We start from the raw sequence: 6,104 nt of genomic DNA on the forward strand, positions 1-6,104 counted from the left end.
TAGATGCCTTGATCTTGTGTCTTGTGCAGATTTATTGACATTCCATAAAACGGGACAAAAGGTTTGCTGTGGGTTTCAAAGGATATCAGGAGGCTGAGATACAAAATAAATGGACTACATTCTGATATCAGACAGGAAGCCAGGCTCCAGTTAATACAATTTCGATGACAACCTGATGGTATCGCAGCAAAATAGGGCACGCTCACTTGAGGTGTCAGGGTGAGGGAAATTATCATGATTAATGCAGGGTTATGACTAAGCAGGAATGTAATCAGTCTCTCACTTGTTAATCATTATCTCTACCTGATTAAGTTTGGCTCAAGATTTGAAATAAGATATCAAGCTTCATTGTGTTGGGCAAAGACCTTAAGACATTTCATAGATCCATTTTAAAAACGATTCATCAAATGGGGAGCTGTAATTCTGTGAGGCAGAAATATGAAGCGCTCGGAGTTGGTAACTCATACTAAATTGCACATTAATAATAAAAAATAATTGCATTATTTGCATACTCATAATTATCAGTGCTTAAGAAGATTGAAATAAAACGACACATTAAGATTAAAAATCAGAAGACACTGTATGTTTTCATTAATTGCGTACGCATGTGTTAAATCACACTAGATGCTCAGCCTTTCTGCATGGACAAAATGCACAACCTCTATGTTCATACTGCATGGATCCTGATTGGCTCTGTTCATTCACGTCTCAGAAAATGGTTTGTCTGTTCTGCAGCAAAGTTCAGTTTGATTTATATCAAAGCAAATTCTCAATCATGGAAACCAAAACATGTAAAATACTACTTGAATAACAATAAGAAGAGCTCTTGATAGAAGCCAAATGGGATATTGGATCATGGATACAATTTTGGATATGTCAGAAATCCATCCAGCCCTCCAACAGCCAGATTATTGATCCCCATCAAACAGAGCACAATAGATCAGCCCTACAACTATGAACAAAACCAGGTGATTCCTGAATGTAGGTTGACCAGAGGCTACCCAGCCAGCTGAGAAGACATGTCTAAGTAAGACGCTACAGCATTACTGGAAGGAGGGAAGCATATTCTTCCATTTATGGTGCAAATTTCTTCTCCTGACAGATGATATTTGTTAATTATGAGACGGATTAATTTTTTTAATAGATGACTCATTGGCCAACTTATTACTGTTGGTAAAAAGAATGATGTTAATGCTGATTACATTTATTATAGGTTAGTATGACCAAAATGTGAGGAGAATGACAAGTTTACCAAGATTGCTGTCTTTTGTGGGCAGAAAATAAAAAAACAAAACAAAACAAAAAAAACAACAGTTTAAGAATTTAAATAAACTGTTTTATTCATGAATAACATTATCAACATCAGGGGTGAGATCATAGTATTTGGTGTCCTTAAATCATCACAAAATAGTTCAATGTGAACCACTATGGCTTGCACTTGACACTTTATTTGGATTTGACTTTTGTCCCTGCTATATGTGGGCAATGAACAGTGAGAGAGGATGAATTATATACAATTTTAGTGTTAACACAAGGTAAGATATGCCAATATACTGCAGTGACACACAAGCGTTTCTCTAAATGTGGAGAGTATTCGCTCAAGCCATGTCTCCATTGCAGTTTTATGCAAAATACAACCAATTTTTTTGAAAAGTTGTTAAAACACAATTGCGAATGGTCTTTTTTTTTTTTGTAATTCACGTCTTTGCATCGGTCGTTGTTTATTTCGTAATTTCAAATTGCGCATTAAGCAGGTAAATGAAAATGCATCTTCAGACAGTCTCACAACTTTAGTCATTTATATACCTAGAGATTGCATTATATTTTTGTATCTGAAAGATTGCAATTTTAAGGCCTTTGATAAAGCACCTTGGAAAGTGCCTTGAGATAACTTTTGTTGCGATTTGGCACTTCATAAATAAAACTTGATTTGATTTGATTTGAAAGTGTACCATCTGCAAAACTGTTGAACATCTTCACCTGAAACGATTCTTTAAAAAATGTGCATAACAGTTACAGTTCATGAATACGTGGGAGTTAGTTTTAAATGATAAAAAAATAAAAAAAATCATACAGAACCTAATATAAGCTCATGAAATCCCACAATTGGCATGAAAAGTCAACAAATGAGTGAGTGCAAATTGGTTGTGTACACGTGTATATATATATATATATATATATATATATATATATATATATATACTTTTTTTCATTAGATGTGTTCCTGACACTGTTAATCACATTTAAGTGTGTAGGCTAATCCTCATATCCTACATCTTTGTTTTGAAATCACAGAATTAAGCAGTGAAATTAATGAATTCCACAGAGACAGAGTTCGACACCTTCAACATGGTTTTACAGGGCAACATGTCAGAAATGTGATCTTGTTCAGCCTCTTACTAATTGTATTTATGAAAAACACTTTACTAACTTGCTGGGAGTAAAGCTGTGACAAAACACAAGCCCAAACAAATAAGACTTAAAAGGCATCAGTCTTATGAAACTGGACTTTCTGAATCTCTTCATTATCCTCATTATCTCACCTTAAGCAGTAAGGCCCACACCAACTCAGGAACAGACCGGCTGCGTGGTGTGTGCGTGTCCGGCAAAGATGGTTTGGTTTCTGTTGTGTGCACACGCGTCACATGTACGTGTGCAACATTTGACACTAATTAAACGCCAAACGCCCGTCAAAACCCCCTGCTCATGTGATTGCATGTGTGCTCGCAGACCAGAAATGCTCCCTCACAAGGACAGTTTTCTGCCCGTGGATCTGTTCTGTGCACTTGCGTCGCAGATATGTGCAAAATATGAGACCAATGAAATGCAATACGTTTGCCTATTTTGCACCTGAGATGTGTGCAGTTCCCAGCAAAAACAGACAGGGAAAAGCTGCAAAACAGGTCAGCGATGCAGCCGCCATGCAGATGTGTGTTCCCAGCGTCAACCCCCCTCCGCTGTTTTAACACAGGGCTGTTTTCATTCTGAGTCCCAGTTTAGAGTTAACTGTTGTAAGTAAAGCAAGACACAGTAGAGGGTTATCCTAACTTAGCATAATGACGTTTGCTGGCCAAGGCAGTTAAATCACCATATGTTCACATTTACACTTGAGTTTGTGTATAGATCAAACAAAAGAGATAAAGTGATTACCAGCATTTAAAGGTGCTGCTCTGTCCCCCTTTTTCATGGTCTCACTGTTAAGCTAAGCTAACAGCTGCTGGCGGTAGCTTCATATGTACAGTATAATGTGTGTATCAACCTTCTCATTAACTCTCAGCAAGACAGCAAATAAGACACACACATTTGGTTTTTAGTGGCACATACAAGTGATGTAAGAGAATTTGTGACATACCTTAATTTTCCCATAATTTTCTCAATTTCTCTCAATTTATCCAGTCCAGAGAGTTTAGTGAAACTAACTTTGAACACTCATATTAGCAAACCTCTCAGAATAAAATGGATACGATTCATATCTCAAATAATCCCATTTCATTTTTTTCCATTTATGAATATGCACATGTTATCGCATGAGGCCCATTGAGGTGCAGGGGTGTACATGAGGTTGTGTGAATGTGTTGTCTATTGTATGTAACATCCATATTTTTTCTTTTGCATCACAGAGAAAGTCCTCACTGTAGCCAGTGGGTAAAATCTGTGCTTGTAAATATAAAAGGATTCAGGCAGTAAAAGAGTGAATAAATGCTTATATCCAGACACCTCAGTATTCACAAAACCCATTTTCCAGATAGCGGCATGCAATGAAATTTCCCATTTCTTTATCTGTCACTTCTGCTAATCCAGACACTGATCTCCCTGAAACAAAGCTGTGTTTTCTATAGGTAAGTGAATGTCATAAACACTTCTCTTGTCTCCTCTGTCATTTCAACTCATCCGCTCCTTTATTATGGCAGCATACCTTCATTATAATTCTTCCTCTTTATGTTTATTTCCAGGCATGAGCATGCTTATCTGTATTTGCTGGTGTGCTTGTGAAAGAACAAGAGAGCATTGACAGTGGAGAAAAAGCAAGAGCAACAAGCAACAAGAAAAAGACTACAGCCTAAGCACTAATATATGGGAAAATTTACAGTCTGCTAGTGGCTTATTTCAACAATATTTCCCTCCGGAATTAATTCACATTTGAAAGTTTAATTTTAATTGCAGCCTCAGTGTGTTATTTAACACAAAAAACTTGGGAATCTCCATCAGTTATAAATAAATCAAAGAGCCTCATCACTTGTTACTGTAGAGGGGACACAAGCCAAAGCGTATCATAATTTGAAGGCTCACTTGTCATCAGAGACAAAACCATTGTTATACAATTGTATATGGATATTGTTTTCACATAGAGCTCCCAACTTTTGTTTTTCCAACGCTGTGGAAAAATAGTTACATAACAATAAAATTGAGCAGAGGGAAACAAAAAAAAAAAAAGAAATACATGATGAGTGTGGAATTCCTGGCCACATTCACAAAGCACAAAATATATTTTACATGTGAAATATAACAGACTAGGTCAAAACCAAGTATATGGCTGGACTGCCTGTGCTCAAATCCTGATTTTCTAACCACAATGTTGTCTGACAAAATTACCAAACACTTAAATAAAAGACCGAGAATGTGCTGTGATTTCCACTATAATTATAAAATGATCGCTCAGAGAAATTTAGAAGCAACAGAATATCTTTCTTATTTTATCTACGCAGCAGACAGTCTCTGTTTGGGATCCACATTAGTTTAGCCTTAATTTGCCCCAACTCTAGAACGTGACAGTCTTTCATTCTATGGCAGGTTTTAATTAGCTGTATTTTAGTATGAAGCCTTGTTTTCCCCTCGCTCCTGTTTGCCATGTTAAAGTTACTGCATTAGGTTTTAATACAAACTCAACACTGAAGCCCTCAAGCATTTCAGTGGGCAGAAACCCTTTATTTCTTAACAGGGCTTTTATTGCCGTGCTGCAGGAAGCGTATTGTCTCATTTCTGGTTGCTGACATTTGTTGTTTACATGCTATTCACATCCGCTAGTTTCTTTAGCAGTTACTGATGACTTCTCGCTCGCCCCTGCTCTCTCTGCTCAGTGTGTCGGCATTTTAGTTATTCCTCTGCCTGCATTAGTAATAATGATACAAGTAATGAAAGTAGTTTATTTGTGGTAATGGAGGTGCTCTTCTGCTTTCCTGCAGTTCCCGAGCAGCTGCGAAACCAGAGTGGCTCGGTAGACTGCCCTTAACAAAAGGTGTAGCCCCACTACTACAATGCGCTAAGTTGGCAACACTAGAGGCTGCAAACACCTACCTAATAGATCCCGCTTGTGCCAGAAACTCAGTGCCGGGCCTTCCGGATGACCAGTGGTGGAAATATGATCAGTCAGTGAGTCAGTCAGTCATTCAGGGACATTCCAGATTATAGGGGTGGTCCTGCTGTTGTGGTCCAGCCAAAAAAAGATGCAGTATCATAGCTCAGAAGTTTAACTTTTTCTTCTGCTCCATATCTCTCAAAAGAATGAATATGCTGGTCAAGGTGTGAAATGTTGATGAGTGGTACGGGCCACAAATTTGGGATTTGGCGTGAAAAGATCTTTGGTCAGCTGTGTTGGTCACAGACTTGATGCACTCAGGCACCTCAGTGATATATTTAGTGTTCAGTTCATTCAGGGAGGGAGTCCATTAGTGTTGTAATTGAAACATTTTATCTTGTGCCTGTCCCTCAGATCTGGACAGATGCTGATAAACAGGGACACTTTAGATTTTTTTACTGACCCTGATGGACAGAACCACTCACCATTAAAGTACAAAACACTGCTGGGTTGTGGATGTTTACATTGACATAGGACAGAGAACATTATCACAGTGCTTCCAGTGAGCAATTCTGTCCAGCCCTATTTCCACATGTCAAGACTTTAATGTCAAGTTTTCTTCTAAGAAAACAAAATCCAATTTAACCCAAATTTCAATAGATTTAAAAAAAAAACAAAAAACAAATGTACCTCCAAGAGTCTACAGCCACATTGGTGGATCGACAAGGCTGTAATGATCAATATGAAGAAAACCATAAATAAACAAAATAATTAGAAAAATTACATTTTAACCTCATGATAGGGAGGG

Source organism: Trachinotus anak, unplaced genomic scaffold, assembly GCF_046630095.1.
Source record: "Trachinotus anak isolate AG129_WGS33_773 ecotype Australia unplaced genomic scaffold, CSIRO_AGI_Tana_v1 ptg000024l, whole genome shotgun sequence".
NCBI classification, from domain to species: Eukaryota; Metazoa; Chordata; class Actinopteri; order Carangiformes; family Carangidae; genus Trachinotus; species Trachinotus anak.